Source organism: Herpailurus yagouaroundi, unplaced genomic scaffold, assembly GCF_014898765.1.
Source record: "Herpailurus yagouaroundi ecotype Mexico unplaced genomic scaffold, PumYag 206, whole genome shotgun sequence".
NCBI classification, from domain to species: domain Eukaryota; kingdom Metazoa; phylum Chordata; class Mammalia; order Carnivora; family Felidae; genus Herpailurus; species Herpailurus yagouaroundi.
Window position 1 is genome coordinate 7479228 of NW_024412437.1, and position 14453 is coordinate 7493680.

At 38.3% G+C, this 14453-nt stretch overlaps 1 long non-coding RNA gene across 1 annotated transcript in view; it reads right to left on the reverse strand.

Moving 5' to 3' along the window:
* Window positions 1–650: 650 nt before the first annotated feature.
* The window catches only part of LOC121015356 (uncharacterized), a 60960-nt gene continuing 47157 nt past the window's right edge, over window positions 651–14453 (reverse strand). Inside the window, exons 4-5 of the long non-coding RNA XR_005783787.1 lie at window positions 8003–8094; window positions 651–780 (exon numbers count right to left, since the gene is read on the reverse strand). This is a non-coding gene — a long non-coding RNA (uncharacterized LOC121015356). The remainder of the gene's footprint in view (window positions 781–8002; window positions 8095–14453) is intronic.

The following is a 14453-nucleotide window of genomic DNA, read 5'->3' on the forward strand; positions in this document are numbered from 1 at the left end:
CATCTTTGCACCCCGAGTTCCCAAACAGTAACTCACAGATATTTTAAGCTCAACCTATATTTACTGTATGTATAGGTAAATGGATAAATAAAAGAATAAATACTAGGTATGACTATAGTAATTTATAACACTTTGAATTATACTGAAACTGGAATTCATGCTTTCTAGTTTACTAACTGATATTCATTAATTATGTGGATGTAGGGGCTGTTAGATTTTAGCCACACTCATACTAAATGTGCTTGCTGGAGGCTATTACAAATATGCTCCTATGAAGATCATTCCCTTTTCTATATTGATCTATTTTCTATGCATCTGCCTTGACTATAGCAGACCTCCAAATAAACTGGCCACTCATTTACAATTAGAAAATGTGTATGATATTATCTGGAGAGTGGGAAAGTCGGGCAGGAGGCTTAAATAGACAGAAGGGTATTGGTAAACTTATGATTACCAGGGTCAACAGTATTTGTTTTCTTCCTTCCTAATAGCCAATTACTAAGAGGACTCTGTTTTAAAATGCATTATACAATATTGTCTCCAACAGGTTTTTAGAATGGTTTTCTCTTCTGTTATTTTTACATTAAAATGCAGTGAGACTCCTGTACATTAAGTACTACTGTGAGTTTTGAAATACTGTACTCTGGTTAGCAGGGGAGGTAAAACATTTATTACAGAGAGACAACATTTCTTGAATAACGTTGTCAAAGAGGAGAGATGAGAGCTTCCTGAGCTGCAGCTCAACCAGCAGTAGCTAAGACATTTAACGATATTCTTTTCCTAAAATAAATAAATAAATACATAAACACATAAATAAGGCTTTTAGGAGATTTTGCAATAACAAAAAGAGCTTTCTTTTTTGTATCTTTCTTTTACTTAAAGGTCCCAAAGAAAGTACTAAAAGTAGTAATTCCATGGGTACGTGTTAGATATATTTATTAATATGGTATTTAAGTATTTGAGAGAATATTAGTACATGATAATGCAACTAAGCTCAAGGCCACAGAGAGAAGCCACTAATTAAATTTAGAATTGATAGGAGTTGGCCAATGTCAAGGAACAGTCATTGAGAGTATTTCGAAAAAGTCTGATGAAAGATTTTCTCTATCCACCCCCACACCACCACCACCACCAACAGTACCAGTAACCATCTGTATACCCACAGATATACCAAAAAGGTGACATTTTATTGCAAGCTTAACATTTTCTGAATCTGTCTAAAACCACAAAAATTATGCTGAACTCCCCAAAAGAAATGAAGTTGTTTTTACTTTTTCTTCATCTCTTTTTGCCTGACTAGTAACAGGAAGTTCTTGGAAACTTCCCAGAGAATGGCTGGTCTTGTAAGAGTCCCAAACCAATCTTGTAGGCGCCAGAGTCTTGGCACATTTGAGGTGAGGGCTTTAGAAGCACCTGCATTGCCCCTTTCAACCAAACTTGCCATCACTAAGCTCAAGAAGTTCCCCTTGTTGTTATTAGTCATGGGTCTGAGTTGGGGGGAGGGAGTCATGCAGAAAGGTACAAAGCTTACCCCAGCCAAATTTATACATTGATCATATAAGAAAATGTAGAAAATGCCTATTAAGTCTCTTCAACTTTGGAGTCAAACTGGACCCTTACTTGAACCCTGAGGTCAAGCTACAATATGTTCCCTATTCAGAATCTATCCTCTTGACAAATAAAATGTACAGAAGGAGGGAAAATTCATGGCATGGCACTTCATTATTTGTTATGAACAGATCCTTTTTTCACCTTGGAGCTCCTCAAGAATGATTTGTGAGGCAGCTCACTTCCATTCCTGCTTCAGACTACACCAAGCAACCTTAAACCTTTGGGTCTATTCCTTCTCCTTCTCCATTCTGTGGTTAGAATTCTGAAGGAGTTGGAGACAGCACAAGAACAACAGTGATTACTTGCAGGAATACCTCCCCCACTGCCTGGAGCTCAATGGGCTCTACCTGGTATTGTTCTGGACCTGCAGCTACACCAGGAAAATCACCAGACAGTGTGAGGGTTGCTAAGAGAAAAGAGACCCTCTAAAGTCATTGCAGGGGTTGTGATAGCCATAAAGATCAGGTAATTCACTGCATTCAAGGAAGGGAAGGGGCTTTGGCCACATCGTGGTTGAGAGATTTTTGTTCTGCTCTTCTTTTTCTTCCTCCTGTTAGTTCCCTTAACTTCCCAGTCCCAACAGCAGCTGAAATTCTAAGGATGTAACTCCTCTCATTACACAAATGCATGGCTTTCCATGAAAGTACCCTCAGCCCACAAAATGGAGTCCTAATTCAAGCCATCAAAGTCTGCAGACCCATCATTAAATATTTTTCTGATTTAAAGTCCATGGCTCTTTGGAACAAACATGCTCCTAGAAAAACATTATCAAATAATAGCTATAATTTCACATTAGTATAAATTAGTAAACTGATCAGTAGCTAATAAGACGTAACAATTATTGAGAGTTTATTTTGTGCCCAGGATTGTTTGAACTACTTTAGATGCAGTAGCTCATTGAATACTTAACAAAATCCTTTGTGTGGCAGTCATGGTTGTTGCTTTCCGAATTCTAAGTGATTATCTTAAGATACTCATTGCAATGCAATTCCTCTTTTCAGTGTTGATTTTGGCATGGGCATGTGACCAAAGACTATCTAATAAAATATGAAAGGAAGACTGGGGAGGGGCTTTTAGAAATGATTTCTTACTCCTAAAAAGCATGTGCAAGAAAGAGACACCCTTTCTTCTGAGATCACATCAATATCCCTGGGTGTGATATCTGGACTTAATGCAAGCCACACTGCCACCATAAGATGGACCAGGGGAGAGAAAGAAAAAAAAAATCTGAGTCCTGAGGGGCACTGCTGAGCCACTGATCATACTTCGCCAGAACCAAACTATCTCTCTGACTTCCACTTGTGTGAGATAATAAATTTCATTACTGTGTAGGCCAACATAAATTGGGGTTTCCTGTCAACTTTCAGCACAAGGCATCCCAACTGACACATATTGTACTTGATAAAACTGTCTTCTCTATTCTACAGGTGAAGAAACTGAGGCTCATAAAGATAGAGTAAGTTTCCATGTCTCCCAAACTATACAATTTTGAAGCAGTGATTTGAACTAAGCATACAGACTTCCAAACTCATACTCAAACCACCATGCCATGCTTTAAAAATATTACAGAAAAATAGTGTTAAAGGAAACAGTGGTCTGAGATAGGTTCCATGGGTAAATTAGAACAATATCAGGAGATTTTAGGGCGCTCTGACCCACTGAGGCTCTGGGGTAATCAGATTGTTTGGTGCTCTTTTGAGAGTCCTATAAAGTTGTTTCAATAATTCAGTGCAGAAGTCAGTCCCTAAACCTAGCAGGCAGTTTTCCAAAGGCTTACAGCTCCCTGCTTTAGAGTGAAGCAGACAGACATGTAGAGAATTGACTATGAAAAAAAAGCATTTTTAAGAGAATAGCTATAGGGGCCTGGGTGGCTCAGTTGGTTGAGCGTCTGACTTCGGCTCAGGTCACAATTTCGCAGCTGATGAGTTCGAACCCTTCGTGAGGCTCGGTGCTGAAGGCTCAGAGCCTGGAGCCTGCTTCAGAGTCTGTGTCTCCCTCTCTCTGACCCTTCCCCACTCATGCTCAGTCTCTCTCTGTCACAAAAAATAAACATTAAAAAAAAAGAAAAAGAAAAAGATAATAGCAATTGTATTGTTTTGGGGTGCCTGGGTGGTTCAGTCAGTTGAGCATCCAACTCTTGATTTGGACTCATGTCATGATCTCAGAGTCATGGGATCAAGCCCCACTTTGGGCTCAGTGCTAACCATGAAACCTGCTTAAGATTCTTTCTATCTCTCTCTCTCCCTCTCTCTCTCTCCCTCTGCCCCTCTCCCCTGCTCACTCACTCTCTCTAAAACAAAATTTCTTTAATTAAATAAAATAACTTTCCCTAAGGGCATAGCAAAGAGTAATTAATTCCAACAGAAAATGAATCTCTTCAGCCATTTTCCTCTTTCACGGTTCAGGCTAGTGAACAATCTCCCTCTCTGCCATTTCTCTGTCACTTAATTGCACGTACAATGAAGGCTGCTGATCTTTTATTTCTTCCCCATCAGCCTTGTTCAAGCCAATCATCTCCAAAGATGAGGAAACACAGCATCTTATTAAGGCTCCTGGAGAAGGAATGAAGTGCATCTCCTTCAATCAACTGGTGGTTTGTCTAGTATCTCTGACCATGAAACTGTAAGCAGATTGGTGCTGAAAGCAACATCTATCCTCATTTATTAATCAACCATTTAAATAAACTCTCCATCCTGGTGTTCAAGATCTTCCTCTCTATACAGGCATATATCTTTCAAGGTCATGAACTTAATATTGAAATTTTACCTATAAATGCCACAGATTTGTCACTGATTGTTTATTCATAGGGCATCTGTCCCCAAAGTAGTCAGGCTTCTCACAGCTACCAGACCAGACAGTATAGACCTGGTAGGACCCTGATGACAACCATGCAATTGTCTCCCTGACAGAATTATACAAGAATGACCCCAAGTATAACATCATTAAACATAGTAAGGAATTATATTTTTTGTGGGGCAACGTGAGGCAATGGCTAACTGATAAACCCTTGCCTACCCATATATAATTGTTTTCTGTTAATTCCCAGTGTGTTAAATACTCATTTCCACAAGTGCCTAATTGGACTCCAAAGGAAAAATTAGAGTTTTATAGATGTTTGTTACAAAAAAAGGTTTACTTCAAATTACTATTAAAAATGATACTTACTCTCATTTTAGAAGCATCCCTGCCTGAAAGGAAAAGATGAGCTAGCCACATTGTAGCCCTAAACCTGAGTCTATAAAGCAACTTTTCTCATAAATGGTCATTGAGAAGAATTTCTTCCCACATTATATGTCAAAGAGCTTTTTAAAGAACTGTTCCAAGTGAGAACATTTAGAAATGCACATGCCCACATCGTAGGAAAGCCATCAACACTCTTGCAGAGCCATATGCTTGCCCTCGAGGGACCCAAAACTATTCCATTATACCAGAAAGTCTGTGGAATGTAAATCCAGGGGCCTGAAATGCTGTATATTTTTCAAAAAGTACAAAGTGGAAGCCATTGAGTCCATGGATTCACCAAATGAATGGATTGTTTCATCTGCACAAATGAACTGTCAGAAACAATGGCCACATAACGCATTTGCTCCTGTTCCCCAAAGAGGGAAAAAAACATACCCCAAATAAAGCTACATCTTTTTATAAAACTTCAGCCAAAAGCACAAGAAAAAGAAAGGTTGATTTATACTCTAGAATCTGGATGCCTGAATTCAGACAGCATGGGCTACAAATATGCAGCTCATGTTTTTCTTAATACTTACAAGGTATCTGCTCTCTGCCTTCAGAATGCAAATGGGCTCTACATCCACGCTTATTTGAACAAATTTGCAAAAGCACTTCTTATATTTTGTCTAGTTTTATCTTATCACACTTTTTAAGTTCCTTTCTCCAAATTTTTTACCCCTAATACTTTGAGACAACTTCACCTTCCACTTTTACCCTCTCTCTTATTTTTAGATATGATCTTTCATTATGAAATATTCAAGATACACAGAAAGTTATTACAAATAATCTAAGAAACATCATTTGTCTTTACTTACCATTTTTTTCAAATATTGGCATTTTTTTGAATTGGCCCAAATTTCTTTTAAGAAATTATTCTAAAATTGATGCTTCTTATCCATCAATCTCCAAAATTATTACACTTCTCCCTTTTATTAATGATCTATTCTCCTGAGGTCACCAATGTCCAAAATTTTGTATTTATGATTATTTCCTTCATATATACAGTACATAATATTATATAGCATTTTTTAAATAGTATGATACAGTACATATCTTTATGCAACTTGTTTCATTGGTTGTTTATGCAAAACATTCTTTTGAGCCTCATCAATATGTTACATGTGGCCCTGAGTTTTTCATTATAACCATATAGTACCCCGTGTATAAAAATGAGACACTTTGTCTGATTTCTTTCTGATGGTCATTGTGTACCTTTTCCGTCATTGTTTTCTGTCTTTCATCTATGATAACTTAGGACTTTTATGGACTGGATGTAGTGCCTCCTCTTTGAAAGGCCATCCCTTTCATCTTAGGCAGCAACAGAATATCTTTTGCCCCTGTCCGTTTTGGCCAATTACTCGTGTTTTTGTTTCCTTCTGGTTTACATGCATACTGTGTTATGAATGAGTCTTGGACTCTTATCCTCCTTTCCAAGCATTATATGTTTAGGCATATAGCTGTAGGACTAACAGGAATATCAGAAGTCATAAACTTCTTTTCATAAAGTATGACATTAGCAAGGGGACAGGAATAACTTGCTGCGGGTCGCACAACTGCTTAGTGAAGAGAAGAGCCGGGGACCCAGGTGTCCTGGATCTCTGTCCTTTCTTTTTTCCAGTACACCAAAACTGTGGCTCACCCACTCAACTGAACATCATTTGTTGTGTTATCAGTGGTTTCTCAACAGGACCAGGACATCTTACATCCTTCCCATCAGAGCAAACTAGACACTATGGGAATATACAAAAAGGGCTCATGCCTTCAGGGCCATTAAGGTGTACACACAGACCTGGAGCACCTGGGTGTCTCAGTCAGTTAAGTGTCCGACTCCTGGTTTCAGCTCAGGTCACAATCTCACAGTTCATGGGTTCAAGCCTGCACTGGACTCCATGCTGACAGCATGGAGCCTGCCTGGGATTCTCTTTCTCTGCCCCTCACCTACTCTGTCTCTTAAAATAAATAAACTTAAAAAAAAATTTTTTTTAAACTGTACACAACAAGACTAAAGACAAATGAAAACATTACAGGCAACTAAATGAACCTAGGTCTGATTAAGTTTCAATAGTGAAGGCAGTAATTTATCAATCTGTATATATATATATATATATATATACACACACACACACACACACACACACACACATACATATACATATATATATATATTTTTTTTATGAACCACTGAGAGTAAGTTGGAGACATCAAAACACTTTACTATATAGTATATCCTTGTGTATTTCTTAGGAACAAGGACATTCTCTTACATAGCTACAAAATTATCAAAACCCATTTTAGCATTGATACAATGCTTATATCTAATCCACAATCTATGTTAAAATGTTCCCAAAAGTCCTAATGATGTTCTTTACAGCTTTCCTCCCCTCTACCCAAGTATAGGATCCAACCAACTCAGGTCATACATAAAACTGTATAATTTATAAGAAAAAAAATTTTTTTTCTGAGCTGTTTTTGATTCACCCATTTGTATAACAGTTACTGAAGATCTGTAGAGAGAGATCTCTGCTCTCCACAGACTCAAGCCACATGGTGGAGGATGGATGAGGTAACATCTCATTTTTAATAGATTATTACCAGCACCGAGACAGAGATAATCACCAGATGCTACACTGTGAAGAACCTTCTAGGAAGAGGTTACCCTGAAGCTTGGATTTCAAGGAGTAGAAGAGAGTGGTAACAGTTTTCCTGGCCAAAGTGGCATATGCTAAAACAAAATGAATCATAGCCTATTTAGAGGAGAGCAAGGAGCTCAGTAGTTCAACAGAGTAGGGGCTATGTGTATATATGTGGGTATATGTGTGTGGCAACACCTGTGTGTGTGTGTGTGTGTGTGTGTGTGTGTGTGTGTGTGTGTGTTTGGCAAGATTTGGTGTTCAGTGGAAATGGAACTAGGTATAGGCTACATCATAATAGACCTTATATGTCACAGCGAAATGTGATCCTGAAAACAATGGATAATTGTTGGAGAAATTTAAGCAGGGGGCCAATAAGATATAATTTGATTTCCCTTGTCTAAAAGATCAGTCTGGCTGCAGCACTATACATGAGCATTGTATCAACAGAAGTAATAAATAAGAGCTTGAACTAGACCAATAATACTACTGCATGGATTAAAATATTTTAAAGAAGGACAGTGGGTAGAACTTACAAACTGATGGATGGGAGATGGTGGCTGGCGGTGAGAGGGAAGAGACGGTCCAGAAAGAGTTCTCTGAGTCCCAGAATGGGTCTGGACTCATTCTACAAAGAAACACAGATAAAGTCTATGATTTCAGGCCATTGGAGCTTATTCTCCTAATAGTTTCTCTATACTCTTTGGAAACATGGAAAAAGTACATATTCCTGAGTCCTGCCCACACAGTTCCCTGATTCTTGCACACAGGCCTCCTTGTCTTCTAGAGGAGACTTGGTCTGGTCTTAGTCCATGCTCCCTGGGTGATCTGGCCATTTTCCTTCTTGCAGCTATTTCGCCATGCCTCTTAACGTAAGTAAGTAGTGCACCACCTTCCTTTCATTACTGCTCAGGTCTCATGCATCATTCTGCCACCTACTGCTGCTCAACTTTATAAATAATGTGCCCATAAATGTTCCATATTTGGTGTACAATATTGCTTAGGGTGCTTATCCTTCCCCATCTGCAAACCAATATGCCCTTTTTGAATGCATTTCTTAGCCAACAGCTTAAAGATCTGCAAGTCCCTTATTAAGTTCAGCAATGTGCTCATCTATTCAACACCATTTCTATGCCTCAAGGCTGTAATGATGCATCTTCCCTCTTAAGTCAGTTGGTTTTGCTTCTCAATCTTCGAATCTTCCCCAATAACATCAGCTTAGGTAAATTTATCTTCTTCTCTCGTCTTTATTATTGAGAAGAATATTATCATCTGTCTAATTTCCAAATACAAGTTTACAAGTTTAACACTATGTTATGGAGGTGGGAAAGGACAAGATGTCCAAAGAAGATGAAATGGAGTTAAGAATCCATCTTCAATCTTTTCTGCTAATACATATGTATGTTTCTTTAAATCTCAGCAGATTTCCTTCTGTCTTTCCACTTTTATTTTCATGTAGGCTATGTCTCCAGATTTCTTTCTTTCTTATTCTTAGTATCACTAACATCTAGCATATCTAACTTCTGACTGGGCTCTCAAAACCATTTATTTTTGTTCACTAAATGCCCAGTTCTACTGATTATTTCAAATTATCTTGTTTTCCTTTTGAGAAAGATGATGCTTTTTTAAGAAAGTTTTATTTATTTTGGGGGAGATAGTGAGCACTAGTGAGTGGGGGAGGGGCAGAGAGAGAGACTCCCAAGCAGGCCCTGCACTGATAGTGCAGCGCCTGACACAGGGCTTGAACTCCCAAACCGTGAAATCATGATCTGAGCTGAAACCAAGAGTTAGATGCTTAACCAACTGAGACACCCAGGCGCCCCAGAAGATGATGCTTGATGAAGAGAAAATAGAAATGATAGGGATGCTTGTCCGAAGGATCATTTTTAGAAAATGAAGGTGGTATCTTGTTCTCTGCCTTCTGTGTGAATCAGTCTTCGTAGGGGCTATCTTCCAATGTACCACTTACTAGCCTGAATAGATGATAGCATTACTGAGATGCACTGGATAAGTCCCTTCTTTCTTCTACATCCTACCACACTACCACATTCCATAACTCCTCTTAGTTTCCACTGACCCTTCTATTTCAAAATATTTTCCTCGCGTATTCCTTGAGGTCTTCCTAGACACCTTTCCTCGATGGCAAAGCATGGTTGGTAAATCTTCACTATGTTTGTTACTTCTTTCTCCATATCCTTCCCATTTCAGTATGATAGTAGAGATGAAAATAAATAGGCCTCTACACCAAAAAGTACTGATTAACATTGTTCCTGACTCCTTACTATTTCATTCCTGTTGGTTGACATGTCATAATGTGTGTCTTCAGAAGGAAACTGTGGCTGTGACTGTGACCACAAGGATCAGCCCTAGATCCTTGGCCAGTATCCAGGATGATGACTGAATCCTCAAAATCAGACATAGGTAAAAATAATGAGTACAACTTTTGCCCCTACAATAAAGTAGTTTGGGATGTACATAGAGATATATAGAAATGTTCATCAAAGGGTTCTTTGTTATAATGAAATTTTAGAATAAAAGTCCAACATTAAAAGATGAATTGACTCAATAAATTATGGAAAATAATAATTTGAGGAATTTGGGAAGTCACCGAAATGTTTAAGCAGAGAGTGATCTTCCTGGATTTTCATTTTAGAAAGACAACCCTTTGCTAAAGAAGAGAATAATTTGGAGAGAGGCAAGAATTGGAAAGTGAGTAATACCGGCAGCCTGGATTACGGTGATAGAAGTGAATATAAAGAGACATACTTGAGAACCTTGAGAAGAAAGAATTGGAAGGACATCATGATTGATTAGATGTGGAAGTTGAGAGAAAAGTTCCCACCAGTCAGACATTAATCATACCACTTTAAGGTCTTTCCACACCTTTTTCTCTTCAGGGCCCTTCATGTGTGAACCTATGTCACTCACAGCACAGCCTTAGGAAATATTATCAAACAGAAAAGTCTCTCTTCAGGGTCCCTGGTCTCCCTTTGCTGCGCCCTAGCCTCCCTCCTTCATCTTCTCTGCCTCCTTCAAATTTAGACACCAGTGTTCTCTGGTGTTGGTGGAGTCTGAGAAATCAAGATCGGGAGTCAAGCAGACTCGATTTTTAATTCACTCCTGCCATTTTCAACTATGATACTGGGCAAGTTGTGAACTCATTAAGCCTGTTTTTATTTTTATAAACTAACATAATAGTGCATACCCCATAAGAGTACAATAAGTAAAACACATCATACATATAAATCACCTAGCAGTGTGCATGGCATAGAAGAAGTACTCAAAAAATAATTGTTATTAATGTAACATCCAAGGAAAAAGAATAATTTTAATTTATATCTTTACATTGTTTAAAGTCAGATGGTTTCTTCTTTCAGGAGTATTTGTTTTTCACCCTTGCCTCTAATGATGAAATGATAGACTTTGGCTATGACAATTAACAGAAATCTGTGGCAAAAGCCTAAGGTGGAAACCGGGCCCATTCAATACTTTATCATCTCCTCTCTAGCAACTACCTCCTCACCTTTGCAGACACAATCTAGAAGCACAGTCCTATAAACAAGAGAACTCTATCCCTGCTCTTCATGCTTCTGCGTTGTGTTCTCACCAAACTGCTGCATCTGAGTGGGATATTTAAAAGAATCCATTTCCTCCTGGCTAAGCAACCATGGGCAAGATACCTAAATGTTCTAAGCCTCAAGGGTTTTTTTTTTTTTTTTTTAGGTTTTTTTTTGTTTTTCTTTAATCTGCATTCTGAAACCAACAGTACCAAAAAGAGATATTAGATATTAGATAATGGACAATTGGGTAAGTCAAAGACTTAGCATGGGGTATGGAAGTAATAATAAATGTTTGCATTGTTATTAGTAGTATTATCTCTTTTAACTGCGTTCTATGGCTTCTCTCTCCACTTTCTCTACTGACACATATATTCTGACAATACGCATTTCACATTATTGAGTATTCACCTTGTGTAAACCTTCCCAAATATACACTAAAATATTGTAATTCCACAAGTAGCTACTTGTTGAAGAAACTTGTGATTTATAAGTTTTTGTCCTTCTATTACTAGTATTCTCTTTATCTAGGCTTTTAATTTGGTACGGTTTCTCTTCTAAGATTTGCTATCTCCTTTTTCATTATGATCATGCTTTCCTTACCCTTGATCAAAAGTATAAGAGCCACTTAAAAATTCTTGTCTGATTGTGCCAACTTCCAAACATCTTGGGATCAGTCTCCAGTGACCTTTTTTTTTTTTTTTTTCACTCCATCTTGGGAAGGGCTTATATTTCCCTGTTTCTTCATATGTAAAGTAACCTTGGTTGTGCCTTGGATATTAAAAAGATGTTATAGAGACACTGGGCTCAGTTATGTTTCCCTAAAGCATATAAACTTTTAAAAATGGAAGCATTAATTATATAGCAAAATACTATGGGACAAAATGGATTTTTTTTCCCTCTCCCTTCATCTCCTTCCCCACCATAACGCATACTCAACTCCTTTTGGGACCAGGAACAGACCAAGCTAGGGTTAAAAAGTAAGTCAAGGGGCGCCTGGGTGGCTCAGTCAGTTAAGCGGCCGACTTCAGCTCAGGTCACAATCTCGCGGTCCGTGAGTTCGAGCCCCGCGTCGGGCTCTGGGCTGATGGCTCAGAGCCTGGAGCCTGCTTCCGATTCTGTGTCTCCCTCTCTCTCTGACCCTCCCCCGTTCATGCTCTGTCTCTCTCTGCCTCAAAAATAATTAAAACGTTAAAAAAAAAAATTAAAAAAAAAAAAAAAAGTAAGTCAAGCTGGGGCGCCTGGGTGGCTCAGTCGGTTAAGCATCCAACTTCAGCTCAGGTCATGATCTCATGGTCCATGGGTTTGAGCTCTGCATCGGGCTCTGTGCTGACAGCTCAAAGCCTGGAGCCTGCTTCAGATTCTGTGTCTCCCTCTCTCTCTGCCCCTCCCCTGCTTATGCCCAGTTTCTCTCTCTCTCTCAAAAATAAATAAACACTAAAAAAAAAAAAATAAAAATAAATTTTAAAAAGCAAAGCAGGTAATATTTGACTGAATTCGAATTTCAAACACTGGAATACAATTTTTTTTTAGCCTTAGGCTACCTGGGGTCTTCTCTGAGCATGTATGGTTCAAGAGTCAACCAGAGATTTGCAAGAGTTTAAATAAAGAATTTAAAGCTTCTCCTTTCTGGGATTTTCCTCTCCTACTTTCCAGATACAATGATCACCAAGGACTCCTCTGGCCTTCCAAGCTAACAGGACTGAGGTTTTGTATCTGAGCTTTCAGCTGTTCCAAGTACTGCCAAGGGACTGCAGCCTGCCCTCAGGCTAAAAGCTCAGAACAATGGGAAACTCAACCAAGTTGCTACAGAGATTTCCGTTCACTATCTGCCGGCTTTTCCTTACTCTTAGTGCCTTCATATATCTGCAGTTTGTATTTTGTCCACAATTCATTATTTTTACCTCTGAGAGTACTGGTCTGGCAGGAGCTGTGCAGGCTTGCTGGAAGTAAATTCCCTGGTATTAGTTATATCTCTCAAATAGAATAAAAATCCATAATAAACTTTTTAAAAAGAAATAAAAATAATCCAAATGTTACCAGTCTAAATATTCACGTTTTCCCTTCCCGTAGTTCTAGCCACTTCTTGTGCATGAATGTACTTTTAATTAGTTCATAAAATTCATATTTAAATTCCTATACTGTTGGCCCAAGTCTGTCATTTTGACTTCTATGTTGTATTCTCTATAACACAGATCATGATGGGCTTTTTTGCTCCTATTTTACAAATAAAGAAATACAGGTCTGCATAGTATAAGTAACTTTTCCAAGAGAGCACAGCGAACCAAGAATTAGAATGCAGATAGATATTCTGATCTTACACTGGCTCTTCTAACACTGAAGTTCAAATACACACACACACACACCCCCCACAAAATTCTCCTTTTCTGACATTCACAGAAGAGGTTAGAATCCTGTGCTTATTTCATTCTAAAATTTATAGTCATGCTTATGTGTTTCTTGAGACATGAAGATAAGAGAAATCCAACAGGACAAATTTGACTCTCATTTTAAGTACTTGAAATTCATTTTCCAAAATCTCCTTAACTTTCCCAAACATTACAAAGTAACTTCTTTATAAAGTTAACTTGACTGCTGTTTCCTTACCTGTCCATGTCTGGTATCAAATTTCCAAAAACTAATATACTTCATGCTTCCTACACACAAGCGAATTCCAGACAGAGTAGTCAGCGCCCACACATGGGGGATGGATTCCCAGCAGGGTGGATGTGTCTTGGATTTGTGCTTTTTTTTTTTTTTTTTTAATGTGTGGGATTTGGAAAAAGAATGTTGAAAATGTCTTTTTCCCCATAACAGTTTAGGATTCTAAGTCATGTAGAACTGAGACAGCTATTTGCCATGCAATATAAACACCAGTACCACGGCAGCCCATACCCTTCGCCAATCTGACTCTGCCTTGAAAATCTCCTTCATTTGGAGATGCTGGTTCAAGATTTTATTACCCCTGAGACTTCTTTGTAAAGAAACACACCCTTTGCTTCCCTGTGTGGTTTGGTAGACCACCTCCATCAGGGGGAGTCAGGCTGTCGAATAGTTAGCTACCAGGGAGACGAGAGGTTCTTTCGAGGAGAGGTTCTTTGCAGGTCTTCCTTGCTATTTTTAACCTACTCTCATTTGAAATCTCTTACAAGAAATTCTATACACATATCAGGCTGTGAGGTTCTGAGAACAATGGTCCTATCTTATTCTAACATCCTTTGGACTTTACAATGTTCTGTATACACCAGATACTCTGTAACTAGATTCAGTTGAAATACAAAACGTAGAAAATTTTGAATATATTCTCTAACATTCTTTTAGATTGTAAGACGTGAAAAGTCCTCTATTTTACAAATCTGACTGAAAAATGCTTATAAAACAAGAATAAGAGCTTATACTAAAACTTTATTTCTGTAGAAGTCCTTATCAA